This window comes from Galeopterus variegatus, unplaced genomic scaffold (genome assembly GCF_000696425.1).
Source record: "Galeopterus variegatus unplaced genomic scaffold, G_variegatus-3.0.2 Scaffold5082, whole genome shotgun sequence".
NCBI classification, from domain to species: domain Eukaryota; kingdom Metazoa; phylum Chordata; class Mammalia; order Dermoptera; family Cynocephalidae; genus Galeopterus; species Galeopterus variegatus.
The window spans coordinates 149,953-163,197 of NW_007731193.1; the positions used below are offsets into that span (position 1 = coordinate 149,953).

The 13,245-nt window shown below is 34.5% G+C and overlaps 1 long non-coding RNA gene across 1 annotated transcript in view; it reads left to right on the forward strand.

The window, feature by feature from the left end:
- The window catches only part of LOC103604314, a 99,721-nt gene extending 88,600 nt beyond the window's left edge, over nt 1-11,121 (forward strand). Inside the window, exon 4 of the long non-coding RNA XR_551700.1 lies at nt 11,075-11,121. This is a non-coding gene — a long non-coding RNA (uncharacterized LOC103604314). The remainder of the gene's footprint in view (nt 1-11,074) is intronic.
- The last annotated feature ends 2,124 nt before the right edge of the window (nt 11,122-13,245 follow it).

Genomic DNA, 13,245 nt, shown 5'->3' on the forward strand with positions numbered 1-13,245 from the left:
TGTTACAGGGGTTTTTGAAAGCAAAGGAAGGTTTGTCCCATCCAGTAAATACCATTTTTGTCCCATTCTGTGTGTTTCATGATCATGGTAGGTATAACCACATACCCTCCTCCCTCTCACAATTACTCAGCTCTTCCATACTTGCCATCTCTTTGCATAGCATTTTTTAGCAGGTCCCCTAGACTGAGCCAGATTACTTTTGAGATCTGTAATAAATATAGTATTTTGTTAAGTAATTGTAAACTCTGATCTGTATCCCATTAATCCCAACTCTGTTACCTCAGAGTCAGTTCTTTGCCCTGCAAAAGTTGGAGCTCCTGGCCTTGTCCTTCTCTTGTTCTAGTCTAAACCTTTGTACCCATAAGTTCTAATCAAGTCCCTCTTCTCCTCAGGATGTCTTTTTAGGGGAGGGTAGAGGAAAGGAGGGTTCTTATACAAGTAGGACTGCTAGTGATTTGCTCTAGGTATTATGGAATCCTAGAGACATCTCAGCCCCCATAACTCTTATTAGATATGTCAAGGCTTTGATACTAAAAATACATCTGAAATTTATTGGAAGTCAAGTGCTGTTGTTTTATACAGTAAACAGTATATGGTCACTACAGCTTTTTGCTGCAGTTACTATAACTAGAGGCATGAAATATTACACATGTAACTTTTCTTCCTAAATTCACAACAGTAGCACTTTAAAGAAATAATAGAATATGTGAATAAATTACTGGTGCATTGTTAAAGGCACTGGTCTGGGAGTAAGTTGACCTGGGTTCTAGAACAATAGGTAGGAGTTACAGGAAAACAGATTATAGTTCAGCTTGAAGAAGAACTCTGTAATAAACAGAGCTGTCAAAGAGCGTTAGGAGTGATCAGTTCTCCTTCCATCTTTGTAGGTGGTAATGCATATGCTGGCTTTTCACTTGGTGTTTTTGTAGAGGTCTTTGGAATTGATGCCTTTTAAGATTCTTCACAAGCCTAAAATGCTATGATTATGTAACCTTGGGTAAATTCTGGCCATTGTTTTGCACATATTGAAATGAGTGTGAGCTAGTGCAAATTAGATTCTACAAGTTCCCACCAGCTTTCAGTTTTTTACATATTCATAAATATGCTAATTATACCATATCAAGTTTATTTTAATAATATGGAGATCAGTATTTTAAGAATTTTTTTACAAAACCACTATCTTTTCCCCACTGACCTTCTGTTACTACAGATCTGACTGAAATTAACTAAGTTCTTTAAATTCTACTAAAATTATAAGTCAAAACAACATGTAGTAGATTCTCATTCCCATATAAGTAAGCATTATTTACTTTTTATAATTAGCAAACTACACCATGCAGAAGTTATGTTTTTTATACATTACTTAGAAAATCTTGACTGCCCTTAGAAAATGCTTTTTAAAGCGTAGGTAACTATTTTTCACACTAATGAAAAATCACATGATTATATTAAAAATTTGCCTTTTAAACTTTCTCTTCTAAAATGAAAACATCAGTTCCATTAGCATGGCTCAAAATACTAGTTTTGAAACATTGAGTCTTGTTTGTGAAAATGAATCAGAACAGATCATCCATTCAGAAATTCAGCCCATTTCAATTTAAATGAATGACTATGACTCATCCTGAGTACATTGTGTAATATTCCCAGGTTCTCCCTGAAAGCTATTAAATGTTAAAGCTAATAGAAAGGAAAATATAGACAAATTCATTTGTCATCAGTTCTTCCTGTTTCTAATGAATAAAATATCACCATTAAAGTTATTCTGTTGGAAATAGGAGATTAAGTCAGTTTAGTGAGTGCTGTTAAAGTAAATGACAAAAATCTCGATTAAAAAAAAACTGAATTACGGCAAAAGGAAATTAAGAGCCAGAAGTACGAATGTGTGAAATAGTTTATATTAGCTTTCCAATAGATATTTACAAATCTAGTGTATTCTAGCACTTTTTATATCAGTTAGTAACTAAAATGGACATATCAGGATCTAAGCCTTCTTTTGAACTGGGCTTACAAAATGTTATTTTATTAAATAGGCAGAAATATAAATATGAAATGTTTATTTTGGGTGCAATTCTTTCTCCCTTTCAAGTGACTCTGTTTTCTCTTTTAGGAAGGAAGCCACTGTTAAAGGTAGATAAAAGCTGCCTTTTGAACATATAATACTAAACAATTATAAAATAAGCATGTGTAAGAAAAAGAAAATGGTAATGTGTTTTTGTGAGGGGGAGGTTGGTTGGTTGGTTTTTAAAATTAAATTACCGTTCATGTGGTGAATTGTTTTCATATAAAGCAATTGTTATATTCTGGGTAACAGATGGAAATTTGGAAATCTGTATTTTCTGTACAAGAAAGATTTTGCTGTCTGCTCTTGATTTCTCAGACATTTACTTTTTCCTAGATTGCTATGATCAGATTTTTATTAGAATCATATTTTCTGAAGTTAGCATCATTACTTGTTTGCATAGGCTAAGGTAAGTTTGATAGACATACTGTCTTTACAGATCACTGCGAATTTATCTAATATCATAACACTTTTAATCTTATATATATTAAACAGTTAAGGAAATGTGCAGTTATAATGAAATCTATTCCTGGCACTAAGCACTCAGTAGATATTTGTTAATTGAATAAGTGATCTCAGTAGATAGTTATGTAAAGCATATACATAATCTCTTATTTTTTGTACTACCCATGTTTTTCCCTGAAAGATTTCTTTTGAAATCCCATTTTGCCATGAATTGGCTTGGAAACTGGGGCCAAAGAGATTGTGTTTGGGCTCTATTGGTTTTTACTCAGCTTTATATCACTCAGCTTGACTCCAAAATTCTCATACAGTGGGAAAGTAATCCATAACAGTAGTAACCATTGTGATCTTATAATACTACTTCTTCTAGAGAATTATTGTGTTATATTCTTCTCAAGGTCACCAGTGACCACTGTGTTGCCAAAATGAGTGGTCAGTTCTCTCTTCTCATCATACTTGACTTCACGGTGTTATTTGACCCAGCAGTATTTGACCCGGTGTATTATTCCCTCCTTCTTGAAACACTGCTCTCTTGACCTTCTTTCTATAACTTACATATTCTCCTGGTTTTTGTCCTATCACAGTGGCAACTTCTTCTCAGTCTTTTTTTATGTATGTTAACATTTAGGTTCAAAAGTATGTAGCAATTAAGTGAACTAAGCCAGCCACAAAGGGACAAATAATCGTATGATTCCACTTACGTGAGGTACCTAGAGTAGCCAAATTCATAGAGACAGAAAATAGAAAAATGGTTGCTAGGGGCTGGGGGATGGGGAGAAAGGGGAGTTATTGTTTAATGGATACAGAGTTTCAGTTTGGGAAGATGAAAAAAGTTCTGGAGATGGATAGTGGTGATTGTTGCACAAAATGTAAATGTACTTAATACTGACCTGTACGCTTAAAAATCGTTAAAATGGTAAATTTTGTTGTGTATATTTTACCACAATTAAAAAAATAAATTCTGTAAATTTATTTTCATTTTTACCAAAAAAAATTTACAAAGCAGCAGAGAACTAAATCCAGGGTTTAAGTAATGTAGTAGGCAGAATCCTAATATGGCCCCTAAGATTGTTGCCTCTTGTTGTACACCTTCTACATAATCCCCAGGAAATGAATATGATGAATTTAGTTCCGTGATTGGGTTATCTTATACGGTTCAGTTGACTTTTAAGAAAGAGATTGTCTGAGGTTAAGGATTACCAGTGAACCCTTAAAAGGGACAGGGCTGTTCTGGAAGAAAGAGATTTGAAGCATGAGAGGGAACTCAGCAGATGAAAGAATTTCCTTACCAGCACTGAAGATGGAAGGGCCCACATGGCAAGGAATGTGGGTGGGCTCTAGGAGCTGACTGTGACCCCTGGCTGACAGTCAGCAAGGAAATGAGGACTTCAGTCCTACAACCACAAGACTGAATTCTGTCAGAACCACATGAGTTTGGAAGAGGCCTTCAGTCTCCAAATGAGATTATACCTCAGCCAAAACCTTGATTTTCACATTGTGAGATCCTGTGCAGAGAAAGCAGTCATACCATGACCAGATGTTTGAAATACAGAAGTGTGAGCTAATGAATGGGTATTTTTTTAAACCACTAAGTTTGTAGAAATTGTTACACAGTTATAGAAAACTAAGACAAATAATAGGAACCTTTTTTTCTGTCATAAATTATAGTTCAGAGGTAGGCAGTTAGTGCTTGTATGGACCTACTCTGCAGAGTAGGTCATACAGGTGACCTGTGTTACTTCTGTCTTGGTCTGCCATCCTTAGGATATTGCCCTCATCTGCATAATCTTAGATGGTTCACCACCATGTCTGTGCCCTAAACAGAATGGAAAAGGGAAAGAGAAGAAAAAGTTATAAGATACATGCCCTCTTTCTTTAAGAACACACCTTGGAGATTGTACACATTGGGGACCCGTGCTGAGATTGCTGACCACTGCTTCTGATCACAGAGGTGCTAATAAAGAAGCAGGCAGCCATTGTTATTGCATCTCCCCCTATTGTTGCTAGACCCCTCTGCTCTGGCTCAAGTGACTTCCAGTGAAGTTAAAAGGCCAGCACCCACAAGGAGAGTCACCAGTAGAAACCAAAGAAAAGAATAGGATGTCTCTCTCCACAAAGCCAATTCCAGAGTGACAGAAGAAGCATCTGCTCTATGATTATAATGGGGAACCTGAGTACACCTTTCAGCTTTAGACAGATCATCTAGGCAACAAATCAACAGAGTAACCATTACTCTTTCAGAGGGAGAGAAGAAATCTAGGGTTATCAGTGGTGGGATGGGGGAGGGAGAGGGGGATGGGGAGAGATTGGACAAGGGGCATAAAGAATAAGTATGATTTGTAACAATATACATACTAATAATATTGATTTGATCAACATATGTCAACATTGAATCCCAGAAATATGTATAATAAATTATGATTCGATAAAAAATAAATAAAAATAAATTTTTAAAAAAAAATTTTTTTTTTTTCTTCTCTTGGGAGCTAGATATTAAAGACTATGACAGTCAAAAGCCCCACAGGGGGAATTAGAAAGTGACGGTGTATTCCCAGGGAAAGGCCCAGGTGCAGAATAGACATGAGAGGACCTTAAATTCACACCTCAGTCTGGTTCTTGGCACAGAGACAGCCTACAACAATAAAAGAAACAAGATAATAACAAAAAAACTGCAAACTCTGGGGAAGAGGAAGAATCTGAGTTCCAGCATTACTTCATTATTAGATTCAAATATCCAGTTTTAAACCAAAAAGAAATCTCCTTGCACTCCAGATATTCCAACCTTAGTAGATACCCTAAAATGTTTCTTACAGAGACCCCCTTCATACCTTTGTTCACATTACTCCTTCTTACAAAAATTATACAGGAGTGTGTGCATGTATACATACACACAAATATACATGCACATACACACACAAGAGCTCTCTGAATCTTTCCAGTCCTTCAGAACCCAGTACTAGTTACATCTATTTTGAGACACTCTGACCACCCCAATGTTAAAAGTCTTCCTTAATTTCCTGGTGTACATGTTATCTGGCCTGTATCTCTAATCTGGCATATGTTATTTATTGGTCTGTATTGTTATTTGTCTTTTTTCTGTCTTAGAGTCTATCTTTAATAATATAACCATCTTTAATAATATAATTATGTGCTTATTGTCTGCCAGGATTGTGCTCTGAGCATTGCGTTAACCTTATTTAAACCTTAAAAGAGTGAAGAACCTGAGGTTCATAAAAGTCTCATAACTAGTTACTAATAGATCTGGGACACAAATGAAGGTCTTTCTGATTTCTAACGAATGATTTTTACCTGCATCAAGGAATCTTAGAATCAACATATTAATTTAATATGTGCAGTCAGTATTCCAAAACATTTCAGATTTAGTGATGAACAACGTAGACTCTATCCCTGCTCCCCATGAAGTTTACAGTCTCCTAGGAAAGACAAAAGATTAAGGAATGAAGTGAGAAAATGCTTTGATGAGAAAGATCTGGAAGAGAGCTAGCAAGAACATCCAAACCAGCCCAGGGGTTAGGAATTACTTCCTAGAGGACACTCACAGGATGAGTCCTGTCTTATACATTTTTCCTCTCAAAATTGGAACATTAAAAACTTTTGCTAACTAGGAGTTTGATTTAACCAGAACCACTTATTTGATTATACATTGTTAAGGATATCAACAGAATTAACTTTTTGTAATAAAAAAACATTACTTTTAATGATCATAGATGCATAAAAAATAAATTTTGGTACATAGTATTACAGGAGGTTTTTTTTCTTTATTAAATTATACAATTTTGACAAATGTGAATTGCATAAATAATCATATAAATAATGTTTTAACTCTTTTTAAATTGTTTAGCCCAACATTATTTTATAAAAAATTTAGGTTTTTTTCTTTAAAGTTGAGACCCTGAACTTATTCAAGAAAATGGTGGACCATACAGTATTTTTGGTGGAAATAAATGGATTTTTATTTTTTTAATGGTTTAAAATTTGTTTATTAATTGATGTGTATTGATTGTACATATTTATGTGGGACAGAGTTATATTTCAATAATATATACAATGTGTGATGATCAAATCACATTCATCATCAAAAAAATTTATCATTTCTGTGATTAGAACACTTGAGCTCCTTTCTTTTAGCCATTTGAGAACATACAATAGATTATTGCTATTATAGATGCCTAGCACTACTGTACAGAACTAGAATTTACTTTTCCTGTCTAGCTATAATTTTGTGTCCATTAACTATCCTCTCCCTAGTCCCCCTTCCTCTCCCTCTCCCAGCCTCTAGTAACCACAATTCTATTCTCTACTTCTAAAAGCTCAATTTTTTTTTAACTCCCACATATGAGTGAGAACATGTGGTATTAGATAAGTGGATTTTTTAACCAGTAAAAACTAAAAAATGGGACATACTAAGTTTGTAAATACATAACAATAATCTGTCAATTTTCTGAAAATCAAGGCAGTGGAAGAAAAGAAATGTTTAAATTTGATATTATAGTATAGAATTGGCTTAAAGAATTCCAACACAGGGCTGGCCGATGAGCTCAGTTGGTTGGCGCACAGCCTGAGAATCCCAAGGTCACGGCTTTGGAGCCCCATACCAGCCAGCCACAAAAAAAAATAAATAAATAAAAGAATTCTGACTCTCAGAGGACAGATAAAAAACCCAAGACAGAGATTCTTTAGACATTTAAGATCTTGTCATCCCAAGAAAAGTGTTATTATAAGCCTGGCTGTATTTATGGAAGATGTATTTGTTTGGATTCTCTCTATTTAACCAAAACATTCTGTGAAGGGATGCTGGGGAAAGAAAGTAGTATATACCACAAACCTGTTTTGTGCTTTAGATATATATTTTCTTAATCCTATGGAAGAATTCTAGAAAGATCACCTTTCTAATTGAAAATAAAATCCAGAGTCTCAATTTAGCTTCAATAGAAGGATCTCCTGGTGAGAAGAGCAAGCAACTGAATCTCAAATATGGAGATTTACCTTAGTTTAGCCTTGTAGTAACTGCTATCACGTTCTTGGACTTGGGGAAGTACTAATGAAGCATTCTAGCTCAGGAATAAACCTTTCTATTTTTTCACTAGTGCATAGCTGGGATAAGGCTAGGATGTTCAAAGAATATTTATATAAAGTTATAAAATTACCATTAATTTACATAAGCTGATTTACATAGCTTTGTACCATGTGCAGAGAATGTCCCAGGAAACAGAAAAGATTTTTCCTCATTTCTTTCTTTGTACATCAACAAGTTGGATGTGATTTTTAGTAGCTACCTAGATATATAGAAATGGAAAAATCATTTTTTCTCCAACTTATACATTTTCATCAACCTCAAAGTTCTCGTTTTCTTCCATCCTGGCAACAAACACTAGGCATAATTTCATTTCTCAGAAAGTCTTTTAACCATAAGAGTCACAAAATAACAATAGTACAGAAGACCCTTTCAAGTATGTATTCTTTTCTCTAGGGCTCCAGAAGTTAAGTAACTCTCTGCCAGAGTCATAATTTTAACATAGACTGGTCTGATACCAAAACTTATGCAATGACATTATTTAAGATGTTGATTCACTTTTAGAGAGTAAATTTTAATCAAATGCAGTTTCCATTCTTTATGGTTTAACAAAGTTCTGTATTTTTGACATCCTCTTCTGTTTCATTTTATCATATAAGCCTTCAGTGTTTTTGGAAAATCTCTTTATCATTACAGTGAAATACCATCATATTTCAATATTTTAACATTATTTTTAGTTGTAATATGTTGGAATTCCTCACCTCTTTGTACCCAGTCTCCCTTACTCAGGCGCTTGCAGGAACACAATCACTAAATGAAATGTTATGCTTTTTCCCCGTGGAGAGAGGATTTGCCCTAAATCACTTTTCCTGTCCTGAGGACAACTAATTCTTGACAGTTATGTGAAAGTCTTAGGCCCTGCCTCACACCCTAGTAAAGGAGACAGGCAAGTAACCTACAGTTAAAACAGAGGGAGCAATGATAAGTGCTATGATGGAGTTAGGTATACCCAGATAAATGTGGGAAGCCAGAGTAGGAAAACCTGAGCCATCATGGGGAAGTCATTGAGTACTTCAGGAAAAGATTCTGCTTGAAGAAGTAGTAGTTAACCAGGAGGAAAAAAATATCTTAGAAGCCGAAGGAATAGCATGTGCAAGAGGCAGAGCACTCGGAAATTAGCAGAGGCTGAAAAGGTATGACTAGAGAGGTAGACTGGAAAACAGAGTGCATGGAGAGTATCTGATAATGAGTCCAAAAATGGAAATATAGGCTCTGTTACGAATATTATATGCAGTGCTAAAGATTTCAGATTTTATCCTGAAAGGAACAGGGAGCCATTGAAGGATTTTAAGCAGGGAAATAACCAAAACAGTAGTAATAAGGATGAGACCTAGGACTCAGGTGAGAGTAAACTAGGATGATTTACAAATTTCACAGTCAGTTTGGCAGAAAGATAAATGATAGTGCCTTTCACTGTGCTAAAGAATACAGGGGAGGGGGGTAAGGGAAGAATTGATAAAGGGCCACAAAAAAATAACATTGTATAATGTTGAATATACTAACTATCCTGATTTGAGCATCACATATTTCACACAGGTAATGATATTCAACTCTGTACCCCACAGATATGTACAATCAACTATGTTACAATAAAAATAAAATAAAAATTTTTTAAAACTTTAAAAATTAAAACAAAAAAAGAATAGAGGGGAAAAAAGAATTACGTTTGGGTAGGAGAAAATGGAGATAACGAATTTATTTTTGAACATGTTAGGTTCAAAATACCTTTTGGTTTTATTGCTCTTGCAAATAAGTAAGGCGTGGAATGGAAATAGAAAATTTATCAATATGTAATTTGGAATCATGAGTTATGAATGTGTTCTTCAAGGAAAGTATGTAGAATAAGCATAAAAAGAAGATTGAAGCTGTAGTCATGAGAGACAGGTAACATTTAAAGGATGGGTAAAAAAGAAGAGGAAATAAGATAACATACAGGGAAACATGCAGGCCTCTTTTATCTAGTCCCTGTAAGTCTAACGCAGTACAACTGCTATGGGATGTTAATATGTATTATAGGAAGAAAAAAGGACAATAGGTTTGGGGTGTTAAGGAGAAAGCAAATAGAAGAGATTTATTTGCTGTAGGCCTTACCGTGCCTTTAACATGCATTAATATTCATTATGAATTTGCAGGTGGTTGTCATTTGCAGCATGTTCCAAACTTTTTAACATAGAATCCTTTTCTAGAAACACCTGATGAAACCAGCTTTTATAGAACACATTATTAGAAACTCTGTCGTAGAGCAAACTCTCTTAAGTTTCAGATTCCAATTTCTAATATTTTGATGCTTACCTCCTAACCCACCCTCTTAGTATCCAAGAATAAATAAATATATAAACATATCATATATGTTTATAAATATATGATAAATATATAAATACATACCACTTCACTCTGTGGCAAGGAGAACAACTTGTAAAGAAAGGTAAAAGACAAAGAAAGGAGAAATACGAGGGTATTTCAAAAAGTTCCTGGACAGGTTTGTGTTGTCTTTTAATTCTGTTTTTCTATGAACTTTTTGAAGTACCCTCATATTTGCAGCTTATCACAAAGAGCTGATTTCTTAAATGTATAAAGAGCAATAGAAATTTTTCAAATCCAATAGAAAAATAGGCAAGGGCTAGGAACAGCCAGGTCACAGAAAAGGGAAAATAAATGGTTCTTTAAACATATTCAAAAAAGGATATTCAAAAAAGAAAATGCAAACTGAACCACATTGAGATACCATATTCACCTTTCAGATTGCCAGATATCAAAAAGTTTGGTAACTACTGGTGAGGGTATGTCGATGAGAATGTATATTAGTACAAACTCTGAGGAGATATGGTAATATCAAAACTATAAATTCTCTTTTTGATACAGCCAATAATTTATCCTACAGATACACTTAACAAATCCGTGAAATTATGTTTGTACAATGATATTCATTGTAACATTGTTTTTAACAGTAAAAGGCTGAAAATAACTTGCATATCTATCAATAGGGTTATAGCTAAATTATGGTACATTCTTACAAGGGAATGATATTGTGCAGTTATTAAGAGATTAAAGCATCTCTACATGTACTAATATGGAAAGATCTCTAAGATACATTAAGGTACAGAACAGTGTGTATAGTATACTATTGTTTGTATTTTTTAAAGAATTAATTGCTTTTATATGCATAGAATATCTCTGAAAGGATTTATAAGAGACTAAGAATGGTTACCTTTGGGAGGGAAACTGTAGCTGGGGACAAGGTTCTAAAGGAAGATCTCAAACCTTTGTTTGAAATGTCTCTGAAATGTTTCATAGTCAAAAGCAAAGAAATCTGGAAAAAGTCCATCCTCTTACCTTTCTCTGCTTAATCTCTTTATGAAAGATCTATGTAAATGATGCTGTGTTTCCCAGTCTTGTAATGTTTGAATCTGAAGAGAATGAGAGGGAGACGAGGTCTCTATTTCTCTTTGCCTTTGCAGGTTTTTGTCATACCTCTTCTCAGTCTTTAGCATGCCATCGACACAGTAAGTTTTTAATCTGCTTTTTTCCATTTTAACCTTATGTTAACTGGTAGGGACTTGCCCTGAGAAGGTTGGAATGAGTGAGGTAAAATAGTGGCCAATGACAGATAACCAAAATACATAAAATCATGATAGAGAAAAATAAGGCCTTATAATCCAGTCTTCTCCTGATGAAAGTTGAGGTACAGCAAAAAAAGCATAGAAATGTTTTCAACTTTTCTGTGAATTAGCATTTGGATTCTGTCATGGAAAAATCTAGAATTAAAGATTATCCCTCAAAAATAACTGTGAGGACAACTGTCTCAGTAATATTTATGTTTTCCAAATATTTATTTCAGGTGATTACCAGTTAAAAACAAAAGAAAATTTCGAGATGAAGTTTTTTACAATTTTTTACAATTTTTTTTAATACAGTCTTTTTTATAAGAAACAATGCTGGTTGAGGAAATAACACCAAAAAAATGCCTGAGGGTATGGGAAAGGGTCCTTGGCATGTTTAATCTACGCTAATCTATGTCAGATTAATGATGATAGAACAGAAGGTTATCAGACACGTCCAGCTATGATCTCCCTTCAGCTTTCCAGTTCTCCTGGGAAGTGAAAGTCTTTGAGGAGAACATAAACTAGAAGGGGTAATGCTTTAAGCGTACAGGACTAGTTTCTTTTCAGGAGAACCTACAGCAGGATGTGAACATTCTGTGGCAAGCCTCCAAAGGTAGGTTCTGTTCCCACAGGAAAGGAGATTTCCATTTCTGTGTGGGTATGTTTAATTCAGAGAGAAGATATTATAAAACTTTATATATGATTATTCATAATAAGCCATGTTCTCCAATCCAGTTATAACCATAAAAAATTAATATTTTGATGTCCAAAAATACTAATAAAAATATTGAAGGCCCAAAGAAGAAAAGAATAGTGGGAAGAAGACCCTGAAATTGCAGATAATTATCAGGCCACAATGTAGTGCTCCAGATCTGGATCTAAATGTTATTTGTCAAGCACATGTTATATAGAATGCCTCACAAATGGTGGCATATTCTGTAGAAGATTGTCTAAACAGACTGGCTACAGAGGCAGTTTTTCAGGTAATTCTTGTGGCTAGTAAAACCTTAAGACGTGTTTTTAAAGGTCCAGACCTTAAACCACAGAAGCTGTGAGGAAACTTAAATATAGAGTCTGTTATATGGGAAATCTATAATTAAAATAAAAAAGCATAGCTTTTATGTAAGAAAAGAGCCTAGCACAACCCTTTTCAACATTAACAGTACTGATTTAATGCAGTCTGCATGGTGGATGACTGGTCTGCCTTGTCACTTGGGCATCTTTTTTCCAACCTCTGTGGCCTTATGTTTGATCCTCACAGGATTTGCGTCATTGATCCATATCACTGCCTGTGTGATGTCAACGTGTGGGTGTTCAGTTATTGAGACATAGTTAACCTAATGTGCTGCAGTAAATCCCAAGTACTATTTCCTACTAGAATAACAAAGAGTGATTCATCATTGTTCACATTAGACTGTTACTAAAAATAGTAGGGTTCACAACAACCTGCTGCCTCCATGCACATTAATATCACAGCCTCTTAAACAAGAGCACTAAAAATAATTTCTTGTTTAGAAACAGGTGCTTGGTAAACACATCTGCTACTTCAGGTTTCCTATTTGTATGCAGTTTTAAATTTAGTGCTAAAGGTAGATTCTGACCATAATATGATAGTCATTCTTCAAACTTATTCTATGTGTTTATCACTAAGATACATCTAAATGTGTAGCCAATCTAATTATAGAAATTTTCAGTTATCTGTATACAGATAAATGAATTTATCCATAGTTCTGAATCATACTTAGGCCCCTAATTTAAGTATTCTATTTCATCCAAACTTTTAAAAGAATAATAAATGTCCAAGAAAAAGAAAGTTCTCTAAACATCTAAGCATGAATAATGACCTTGATCTTATCTTTTTCTTCTGTAACTTCCTGCCTCATTCTGTTCCCAAATTATGATCACTAACTTAAATTCCTAGACTGGAGGCTGTGCTAATTTCCTGCCTCATGTGAATAAAAGTTTCCAGGTGTTTTATAGCCTTAAAAAATAAACATCCCCTACTAATAGGGTAACCTTATGTCCCT